The sequence below is a fragment of the Theobroma cacao genome, chromosome 7 (assembly GCF_053813885.1).
Source record: "Theobroma cacao isolate CCN51 chromosome 7, ASM5381388v1, whole genome shotgun sequence".
NCBI classification, from domain to species: domain Eukaryota; kingdom Viridiplantae; phylum Streptophyta; class Magnoliopsida; order Malvales; family Malvaceae; genus Theobroma; species Theobroma cacao.
In genome coordinates, this window is record NC_142645.1 from 25,818,291 (window position 1) to 25,831,129 (window position 12,839).

The following is a 12,839-nucleotide window of genomic DNA, read 5'->3' on the forward strand; positions in this document are numbered from 1 at the left end:
AGTGACTATAAATGATCTTTTCTTGACAATGACTGGTTTTCGCTCCATGTTTCCCGAGGCAAACAATCAATTACAATATGTTTTAATCAAAAAATGTAAAAACAATTCAAAATAAATTCAATAATGGGATTATAAAGGCATTTAAACCGAGTAATAAGGCTTTTCTAGGCATGAGTGGCTATAAATGATCTTTTCTTGACAATGGATGGCTTTCGCTCCATGTTTCCCGAGGCAAACAATCAATTACAATCTGTTTTAATCAAAAAATGTAAAAACAATTCAAAATAAATTCAATAATGGGATTATAAAGGCATTTAAACCGAGTAATAAGGCTTTTCTAGGCATGAGTGACTATAAATGATCTTTTCTTGACAATGACTGGTTTTCGCTCCATGTTTCCCGAGGCAAACAATCAATTACAATATGTTTTAATCAAAAAATGTAAAAACAATTCAAAATAAATTCAATAATGGGATTATAAAGGCATTTAAACCGAGTAATAAGGCTTTTCTAGGCATGAGTGGCTATAAATGATCTTTTCTTGACAATGGACGGCTTTCGCTCCATGTTTCCCGAGGCAAACAATCAATTACAATCTGTTTTAATCAAAAAATGTAAAAACAATTCAAAATAAATTCAATAATGGGATTATAAAGGCATTTAAACCGAGTAATAAGGCTTTTCTAGGCATGAGTGACTATAAATGATCTTTTCTTGACAATGGATGGCTTTCGCTCCATGTTTCCCGAGGCAAACAATCAATTACAATCTGTTTTAATCAAAAAATGTAAAAACAATTCAAAATAAATTCAATAATGGGATTATAAAGGCATTTAAACCGAGTAATAAGGCTTTTCTAGGCATGAGTGGCTATAAATGATCTTTTCTTGACAATGGATGGCTTTCGCTCCATGTTTCCCGAGGCAAACAATCAATTACAATCTGTTTTAATCAAAAAATGTAAAAACAATTCAAAATAAATTCAATAATGGGATTATAAAGGCATTTAAACCGAGTAATAAGGCTTTTCTAGGCATGAGTGGCTATAAATGATCTTTTCTTGACAATGGATGGCTTTCGCTCCATGTTTCCCGAGGCAAACAATCAATTACAATCTGTTTTAATCAAGAAATGTAAAAACAATTCAAAATAAATTCAATAATGGGATTATAAAGGCATTTAAATCGAGTAATAAGGCTTTTCTAGGCATGAGTGACTATAAATGATCTTTTCTTGACAATGGATGGTTTTCGCTCCATGTTTCCCGAGGCAAACAATCAATTACAATCTGTTTTAATCAAAAATGTAAAAACAATTCAAAATAAATTCAATAATGGGATTATAAAGGCATTTAAAGTAAGTAATAAGGCTTTTCTAGGCATGAGTGACTATAAATGATCTTTTCTTGATAATGGATGGCTTTCGCTCCATGTTTCCCGAGGTAAACAATCAATTACAATCTGTTTTAATCAAAAAATGTAAAAACAATTCAAAATAAATTCAATAATGGGATTATAAAAGAATTTAAACCGAGTAATAAGGCTTTTCTCAGCATGAATGACTACAAATGATCTTTTCTTGACAATGGAGGGCTTTCGCTCCAAGTTTCCCGAGGCAAACAATCAATTAGAATCTGTTTTAATGAAAAAATGTAAAAAGAATTCAAAATAAATTCAATAATGGGATTATAAAGGCATTTAAACCGAGTAATAAGGCTTTGCTAGGCATAAGTGACTATAAATGAACTTTTCTTGACAATGGGTGGCTTTCGCTCCAAGTTTCCCGAGGCAAACAATCGATTACAATCTGTTTTAATCAAAAAATGTAAAAACAATTCAAAATAAATTCAATAATGGGATTATAAAGGCATTTAAACCGAGTAATAAGCCTTTTCTAGGCATGAGGGACTATAAATGATCTTTTCTTGACAATGGATGGCTTTCGCTCCATATTTCACGAGGCAAACAATCAATTACAATCTGTTTTAATCAAAAATGTAAAAACAATTCAAAATAAATTCAATAATGGGATTATAAAGGCATTTAAACCGAGTAATAAGGCTTTTCTAGGCATGAGGGACTATAAATGATCTTTTCATGACAATGGATGGCTTTCGCTCCATATTTCCGGAGGCAAACAATCAATTACAATATGTTTTAATCAAAAAATGTAAAAAAAATTCAAAATAAATTCAATAATGGGATTATAAAGGCATTTAAACCGAGTAATAAGGCTTTTCTAGGCATGAGTGACTATAAATGAACTTTTCTTGACAATGGATGGCTTTCGCTCAATATTTCCCGAGGCAAACAATCAATTACAATATGTTTTAATCAAAAAATGTAAAAAAAAATTCAAAATAAAATCAATAATGGGATTATAAAGGCATTTAAACCGAGTAATAAGGCTTTTCTAGGAATGAGTGACTATAAATGATCTTTTATTGACAATGGATGGCTTTCGCTCCATGTTTCCCGAGGCAAACAATCAATTACAATCTGTTTTAATCAAAAAATGTAAAAACAATTCAAAATAAATTCAATAATGGGATTATAAAAGCATTTAAACCGAGTAATAAGGCTTTTCTCAGCATGAGTGACTACAAATGATCTTTTCTTGACAACGGAGGGCTTTCGCTCCAAGTTTCCCGAGGCAAACTATCAATTAGAATCTGTTTTAATGAAAAAATGTAAAAAGAATTCAAAATAAATTCAATAATGGGATTATAAAGGCATATAAACCGAGTAACAAGGCTTTGCTAGGCATAAGTGACTATAAATGAACTTTTCTTGACAATGGGTGGCTTTCGCTCCAAGTTTCCCGAGGCAAACAATCAATTACAATATGTTTTAATCAAAAAATGTAAAAAAAATTCAAAATAAATTCCATAATGGGATTATAAAGGCATTTAAACCGAGTAATAAGGCTTTGCTAGGCATAAGTGACTATAAATGAACTTTTCTTGACTATGGATGGCTTTCGCTCCATGTTTCCCGAGGTAAACAATCAATTACAATCTGTTTTAATCAAAAAATGTAAAAACAATTCAAAATAAATTCAATAATGGGATTATAAAAGCATTTAAACCGAGTAATAAGGCTTTTCTCAGCATGAGTGACTACAAATGATCTTTTCTTGACAATGGAGGGCTGTCGCTCCAAGTTTCCCGAGGCAAACAATCAATTAGAATCTGTTTTAATGAAAAAATGTAAAAAGAATTCAAAATAAATTCAATAATGGGATTATAAAGGCATTTAAACCGAGTAATAAGGCTTTTCTAGGCATGAGTGACTATAAATGATCTTTTCTTGACAATGGATGGCTTTCGCTCCATGTTTCCCGAGGCAAACAATCAATTACAATCTGTTTTAATCAAAAAATGTAAAAACAATTCAAAATAAATTCAATAATGGGATTATAAAGGCATTTAAACCGAGTAATAAGGCTTTTCTAGGCATGAGTGACTATAAATGATCTTTTCTTGACAATGGATGGCTTTCGCTCAATATTTCCCGAGGCAAACAATCAATTACAATATGTTTTAATCAAAAAATGTAAAAAAAAATTCAAAATAAAATCAATAATGGGATTATAAAGGCATTTAAACCGAGTAATAGGGCTTTTCTAGGAATGAGTGACTATAAATGATCTTTTATTGACAATGGATGGCTTTCGCTCCATGTTTCCCGAGGCAAACAATCAATTACAATCTGTTTTAATCAAAAAATGTAAAAACAATTCAAAATAAATTTAATAATGGGACTATAAAAGCATTTAAACCGAGTAATAAGGCTTTTCTCAGCATGAGTGACTACAAATGATCTTTTCTTGACAATGGAGGGCTTTCGCTCCAAGTTTCCCGAGGCAAACGATCAATTAGAATCTGTTTTAATGAAAAAATGTAAAAAGAATTCAAAATAAATTCAATAATGGGATTATAAAGGCATTTAAACCGAGTAATAAGGCTTTGCTAGGCATAAGTGACTATAAATGAACTTTTCTTGACAATGGGTGGCTTTCGCTCCAAGTTTCCCGAGGCAAACAATCAATTACAATATGTTTTAATCAAAAAATGTAAAAAAAATTCAAAATAAATTCCATAATGGGATTATAAAGGCATTTAAACCGAGTAATAAGGCTTTGCTAGGCATAAGTGACTATAAATGAACTTTTCTTGACTATGGATGGCTTTCGCTCCATGTTTCCCGAGGTAAACAATCAATTACAATCTGTTTTAATCAAAAAATGTAAAAACAATTCAAAATAAATTCAATAATGGGATTATAAAAGCATTTAAACCGAGTAATAAGGCTTTTCTCAGCATGAGTGACTACAAATGATCTTTTCTTGACAATGGAGGGCTTTCGCTCCAAGTTTCCCGAGGCAAACAATCAATTAGAATCTCTTTTAATGAAAAAATGTAAAAAGAATTCAAAATAAATTCAATAATGGGATTATAAAGGCATTTAAACCGAGTAATAAGGCTTTTCTAGGCATGAGTGACTATAAATGATCTTTTCTTGACAATGGATGGCTTTCGCTCAATATTTCCCGAGGCAAACAATCAATTACAATATGTTTTAATCAAAAAAGGTAAAAAAAATTCAAAATAAAATCAATAATGGGAATATAAAGGCATTTAAACCGAGTAATAAGGCTTTTCTAGGAATGAGTGACTATAAATGATCTTTTCTTGACAATGGATGGCTTTCGCTCCATGTTTCCCGAGGCAAACAATCAATTACAATATGTTTTAATCAAAAAATGTAAAAACAATTCAAAATAAATTCAATAATGGGATTATAAAGGCATTTAAACCGAGTAATAAGGCTTTTCTAGGCATGAGTGACTATAAATGATCTTTTCTTGACAATGGATGGCTTTCGCTCCATGTTTCCCGAGGCAAACAATCAATTACAATATGGTTTAATCAAAAAATGTAAAAACAATTCAAAATAAATTCAATAATGGGATTATAAAGGCATTTAAACCGAGTAATAAGGCTTTTCTAGGCATGAGTGACTATAAACGATCTTTTCTTGACAATGGATGGCTTTCGCTCCATATTTCACGAGGCAAACAATCAATTACAATCTGTTTTAATCAAAAATGTAAAAACAATTCAAAATAAATTCAATAATGGGATTATAAAGGCATTTAAACCGAGTAATAAGGCTTTTCTAGGCATGAGGGACTATAAATGATATTTTCATGACAATGGATGGCTTTCGCTCCATATTTCCGGAGGCAAACAATCAATTACAATATGTTTTAATCAAAAAATGTAAAAACAATTCAAAATAAATTCAATAATGGGATTATAAAGGCATTTAAACCGAGTAATAAGGCTTTTCTAGGCATGAGTGACTATAAATGATCTTTTCTTGACAATGGAGGGCTTTCGCTCCAAGTTTCCCGAGGCAAACGATCAATTAGAATCTGTTTTAATGAAAAAATGTAAAAAGAATTCAAAATAAATTCAATAATGGGATTATAAAGGCATTTAAACCGAGTAATAAGGCTTTTCTAGGAATGAGTGACTATAAATGATCTTTTATTTACAATGGATGGCTTTCGCTCCATGTTTCCCGAGGCAAACAATCAATTACAATATGTTTTAATCAAAAAATGTAAAAACAATTCAAAATAAATTCAATAATGGGATTATAAAAGCATTTAAACCGAGTAATAAGGCTTTTCTCAGCATGAGTGACTACAAATGATCTTTTCTTGACAATGGAGGGCTTTCGCTCCAAGTTTCCCGAGGTAAACAATCAATTAGAATCTGTTTTAATGAAAAAATGTAAAAAGAATTCAAAATAAATTCAATAATGGGATTATAAAGGCATTTAAACCGAGTAATAAGGCTTTGCTAGGCATAAGTGACTATAAATGAACTTTTCTTCACAATGGGTGGCTTTCGCTCCAAGTTTCCCGAGGCAAACAATCAATTACAATATGTTTTAATCAAAAAATGTAAAAAAAATTCAAAATAAATTCCATAATGGGATTATAAAGGCATTTAAACCGAGTAATAAGGCTTTGCTAGGCATAAGTGACTATAAATGAACTTTTCTTGACTATGGATGGCTTTCGCTCCATGTTTCCCGAGGTAAACAATCAATTACAATCTGTTTTAATCAAAAAATGTAAAAACAATTCAAAATAAATTCAATAATGGGATTATAAAAGCATTTAAACCGAGTAATAACGCTTTTCTCAGCATGAGTGACTACAAATGATCTTTTCTTGACAATGGAGGGCTTTCGCTCCAAGTTTCCCGAGGCAAACAATCAATTAGAATCTCTTTTAATGAAAAAATGTAAAAAGAATTCAAAATAAATTCAATAATGGGATTATAAAGGCATTTAAACCGAGTAATAAGGCTTTGCTAGGCATAAGTGACTATAAATGAACTTTTCTTGACAATGGGTGGCTTTCGCTCCAAGTTTCCCGAGGCAAACAATCGATTACAATCTGTTTTAATCAAAAAATGTAAAAACAATTCAAAATAAATTCAATAATGGGATTATAAAGGCATTTAAACCGAGTAATAAGCCTTTTCTAGGCATGAGGGACTATAAATGATCTTTTCTTGACAATGGATGGCTTTCGCTCCATATTTCACGAGGCAAACAATCAATTACAATCTGTTTTAATCAAAAATGTAAAAACAATTCAAAATAAATTCAATAATGGGATTATAAAGGCATTTAAACCGAGTAATAAGGCTTTTCTAGGCATGAGGGACTATAAATGATATTTTCATGACAATGGATGGCTTTCGCTCCATATTTCCGGAGGCAAACAATCAATTACAATATGTTTTAATCAAAAAATGTAAAAAAAATTCAAAATAAATTCAATAATGGGATTATAAAGGCATTTAAACCGAGTAATAAGGCTTTTCTAGGCATGAGTGACTATAAATGATCTTTTCTTGACAATGGATGGCTTTCGCTCCATGTTTCCCGAGGCAAACAATCAATTACAATCTGTTTTAATCAAAAAATGTAAAAACAATTCAAAATAAATTCAATAATGGGATTATAAAGGCATTTAAACCGAGTAATAAGGCTTTTCTAGGCATGAGTGACTATAAATGAACTTTTCTTGACAATGGATGGCTTTCGCTCAATATTTCCCGAGGCAAACAATCAATTACAATATGTTTTAATCAAAAAATGTAAAAAAAAATTCAAAATAAAATCAATAATGGGATTATAAAGGCATTTAAACCGAGTAATAAGGCTTTTCTAGGAATGAGTGACTATAAATGATCTTTTATTGACAATGGATGGCTTTCGCTCCATGTTTCCCGAGGCAAACAATCAATTACAATCTGTTTTAATCAAAAAATGTAAAAACAATTCAAAATAAATTCAATAATGGGATTATAAAAGCATTTAAACCGAGTAATAAGGCTTTTCTCAGCATGAGTGACTACAAATGATCTTTTCTTGACAACGGAGGGCTTTCGCTCCAAGTTTCCCGAGGCAAACTATCAATTAGAATCTGTTTTAATGAAAAAATGTAAAAAGAATTCAAAATAAATTCAATAATGGGATTATAAAGGCATATAAACCGAGTAACAAGGCTTTGCTAGGCATAAGTGACTATAAATGAACTTTTCTTGACAATGGGTGGCTTTCGCTCCAAGTTTCCCGAGGCAAACAATCAATTACAATATGTTTTAATCAAAAAATGTAAAAAAAATTCAAAATAAAATCAATAATGGGATTATAAAGGCATTTAAACCGAGTAATAAGCCTTTTCTAGGCATGAGGGACTATAAATGATCTTTTCTTGACAATGGATGGCTTTCGCTCCATATTTCACGAGGCAAACAATCAATTACAATCTGTTTTAATAAAAAATGTAAAAACAATTCAAAATAAATTCAATAATGGGATTATAAAGGCATTTAAACCGAGTAATAAGGCTTTTCTAGGCATGAGGGACTATAAATGATCTTTTCATGACAATGGATGGCTTTCGCTCCATATTTCCGGAGGCAAACAATCAATTACAATATGTTTTAATCAAAAAATGTAAAAAAAAATTCAAAATAAATTCAATAATGGGATTATAAAGGCATTTAAACCGAGTAATAAGGCTTTTCTAGGCATGAGGGACTATAAATGATCTTTTCATGACAATGGATGGCTTTCGCTCCATATTTCCGGAGGCAAACAATCAATTACAATATGTTTTAATCAAAAAATGTAAAAAAAATTCAAAATAAATTCCATAATGGGATTATAAAGGCATTTAAACCGAGTAATAAGGCTTTGCTAGGCATAAGTGACTATAAATGAACTTTTCTTGACTATGGATGGCTTTCGCTCCATGTTTCCCGAGGTAAACAATCAATTACAATCTGTTTTAATCAAAAAATGTAAAAACAATTCAAAATAAATTCAATAATGGGATTATAAAAGCATTTAAACCGAGTAATAAGGCTTTTCTCAGCATGAGTGACTACAAATGATCTTTTCTTGACAATGGAGGGCTTTCGCTCCAAATTTCCCGAGGCAAACAATCAATTAGAATCTCTTTTAATGAAAAAATGTAAAAAGAATTCAAAATAAATTCAATCATGGGATTATAAAGGCATTTAAACCGAGTAATAAGGCTTTGCTAGGCATAAGTGACTATAAATGAACTTTTCTTGACAATGGGTGGCTTTCGCTCCAAGTTTCCCGAGGCAAACAATCGATTACAATCTGTTTTAATCAAAAAATGTAAAAACAATTCAAAATAAATTCAATAATGGGATTATAAAGGCATTTAAACCGAGTAATAAGCCTTTTCTAGGCATGAGGGACTATAAATGATCTTTTCTTGACAATGGATGGCTTTCGCTCCATATTTCACGAGGCAAACAATCAATTACAATCTGTTTTAATAAAAAATGTAAAAACAATTCAAAATAAATTCAATAATGGGATTATAAAGGCATTTAAACCGAGTAATAAGGCTTTTCTAGGCATGAGGGACTATAAATGATCTTTTCATGACAATGGATGGCTTTCGCTCCATATTTCCGGAGGCAAACAATCAATTACAATATGTTTTAATCAAAAAATGTAAAAAAAATTCAAAATAAATTCAATAATGGGATTATAAAGGCATTTAAACCGAGTAATAAGGCTTTTCTAGGCATGAGGGACTATAAATGATCTTTTCATGACAATGGATGGCTTTCGCTCCATATTTCCGGAGGCAAATAATCAATTACAATATGTTTTAATCAAAAAATGTAAAAAAAATTCAAAATAAATTCAATAATGGGATTATAAAGGCATTTAAACTGAGTAATAAGGCTTTTCTAGGCATGAGTGACTATAAATGATCTTTTCTTGACAATGGATGGCTTTCGCTCCTTGTTTCCCGAGGCAAACAATCAATTATAATCTGTTTTAATCAAAAAATGTAAAAACAATTCAAAATAAATTCAATAATGGGATTATAAAAGCATTTAAACCGAGTAATAAGGCTTTTCTCAGCATGAGTGACTACAAATGATCTTTTCTTGACAATGGAGGGCTTTCGCTCCAAGTTTCCCGAGGCAAACAATCAATTAGAATCTGTTTTAATCAAAAAATTTAAAAAAAATTCAAAATAAATTCAATAATGGGATTATAAAGGCATTTAAACCGAGTAATAAGGCTTTGCTAGGCATAAGTGACTATAAATGAACTTTTCTTGACAATGGGTGGCTTTCGCTCCAAGTTTCCCGAGGCAAACAATCGATTACAATCTGTTTTAATCAAAAAATGTAAAAAAAAATTCAAAATAAAATCAATAATGGGAATATAAAGGCATTTAAACCGAGTAATAAGGCTTTTCTAGGAATGAGTGACTATAAATGATCTTTTCTTGACAATGGATGGCTTTCGCTCCATGTTTCCCGAGGCAAACAATCAATTACAATATGTTTTAATCAAAAAATGTAAAAACAATTCAAAATAAATTCAATAATGGGATTATAAAGGCATTTAAACCGAGTAATAAGGCTTTTCTAGGCATGAGTGACTATAAATGATCTTTTCTTGACAATGGATGGCTTTCGCTCCATGTTTCCCGAGGCAAACAATCAATTACAATCTGTTTTAATCAAAAAATGTAAAAACAATTCAAAATAAATTCAATAATGGGATTATAAAGGCATTTAAACCGAGTAATAAGGCTTTGCTAGGCATGAGTGACTATAAATGATCTTTTCTCGACAATGGATGGCTTTCGCTCAATATTTCCCGAGGCAAACAATCAATTACAATATGTTTTAATCAAAAAATGTAAAAAAAAATTCAAAATAAAATCAATAATGGGATTATAAAGGCATTTAAACCTAGTAATAAGGCTTTTCTAGGAATGAGTGACTATAAATGATCTTTTATTGACAATGGATGGCTTTCGCTCCATGTTTCCCGAGGCAAACAATCAATTACAATCTGTTTTAATCAAAAAATGTAAAAACAATTCAAAATAAATTCAATAATGGGATTATAAAAGCATTTAAACCGAGTAATAAGGCTTTTCTCAGCATGAGTGACTACAAATGATCTTTTCTTGACAATGGAGGTCTTTCGCTCCAAGTTTCCCGAGGCAAACAATTAATTAGAATCTGTTTTAATGAAAAAATGTAAAAAGAATTCAAAATAAATTCAATAATGGGATTATAAAGGCATTTAAACCGAGTAATAAGGCTTTGCTAGGCATAAGTGACTATAAATGAACTTTTCTTGACAATGGGTGGCTTTCGCTCCAAGTTTCCCGAGGCAAACAATCAATTACAATATCTTTTAATCAAAAAATGTAAAAAAAATTCAAAATAAATTCCATAATGGGATTATAAAGGCATTTAAACCGAGTAATAAGGCTTTGCTGGGCATAAGTGACTATAAATGAACTTTTCTTTACAATGGATGGCTTTCGCTCCATGTTTCCCGAGGTAAACAATCAATTACAATCTGTTTTAATCAAAAAATGTAAAAACAATTCAAAATAAATTCAATAATGGGATTATAAAAGCATTTAAACCGAGTAATAAGGCTTTTCTCAGCATGAGTGACTACAAATGATCTTTTCTTGACAATAGAGGGCTTTAGCTCCAAGTTTCCCGAGGCAAACAATCAATTAGAATCTCTTTTAATGAAAAAATGTAAAAAGAATTCAAAATAAATTCAATCATGGGATTATAAAGGCATTTAAACCGAGTAATAAGGCTTCGCTAGGCATAAGTGACTATAAATGAACTTTTCTTGACAATGGGTGGCTTTCGCTCCAAGTTTCCCGAGGCAAACAATCGATTACAATCTGTTTTAATCAAAAAATGTAAAAACAATTCAAAATAAATTCAATAATGGGATTATAAAGGCATTTAAACCGAGTAATAAGCCTTTTCTAGGCATGAGGGACTATAAATGATCTTTTCTTGACAATGGATGGCTTTCGCTCCATATTTCACGAGGCAAACAATCAATTACAATCTGTTTTAATCAAAAATGTAAAAACAATTCAAAATAAATTCAATAATGGGATTATAAAGGCATTTAAACCGAGTAATAAGGCTTTTCTAGGCATGAGGGACTATAAATGATCTTTTCATGACAATGGATGGCTTTCGCTCCATATTTCCGGAGGCAAACAATCAATTACAATATGTTTTAATCAAAAAATGTAAAAAAAATTCAAAATAAATTCAATAATTGGATTATAAAGGCATTTAAACCGAGTAATAAGGCTTTTCTAGGCATGAGTGACTATAAATGATCTTTTCTTGACAATGGATGGCTTTCGCTCCATGTTTCCCGAGGCAAACAATCAATTACAATCTGTTTTAATCAAAAAATGTAAAAACAATTCAAAATAAATTCAATAATGGGATTATAAAAGCATTTAAACCGAGTAATAAGGCTTTTCTCAGCATGAGTGACTACAAATGATCTTTTCTTGACAATGGAGGGCTTTCGCTCCAAGTTTCCCGAGGCAAACAATCAATTAGAATCTGTTTTAATGAAAAAATTTAAAAGGAATTCAAAATAAATTCAATAATGGGATTATAAAGGCATTTAAACCGAGTAATAAGGCTTTGCTAGGCATAAGTGACTATAAATGAACTTTTCTTGACAATGGGTGGCTTTCGGTCCAAGTTTCCCGAGGCAAACAATCGATTACAATCTGTTTTAATCAAAAAATGTAAAAACAATTCAAAATAAATTCAATAATGGGATTATAAAGGCATTTAAACCGAGTAATAAGCCTTTTCTAGGCATGAGGGACTATAAATGATCTTTTCTTGACAATGGATGGCTTTCGCTCCATATTTCACGAGGCAAACAATCAATTACAATCTGTTTTAATAAAAAATGTAAAAACAATTCAAAATAAATTCAATAATGGGATTATAAAGGCATTTAAACCGAGTAATAAGGCTTTTCTAGGCATGAGGGACTATAAATGATCTTTTCATGACAATGGATGGCTTTCGCTCCATATTTTCGGAGGCAAACAATCAATTACAATATGTTTTAATCAAAAAATGTAAAAAAAATTCAAAATAAATTCAATAATGGGATTATAAAGGCATTTAAACCGAGTAATAAGGCTTTTCTAGGCATGAGGGACTATAAATGATCTTTTCATGACAATGGATGGCTTTCGCTCCATATTTCCGGAGGCAAACAATCAATTACAATATGTTTTAATCAAAAAATGTAAAAAAAATTCAAAATAAATTCCATAATGGGATTATAAAGGCATTTAAACCGAGTAATAAGGCTTTGCTAGGCATAAGTGACTATAAATGAACTTTTCTTGACTATGGATGGCTT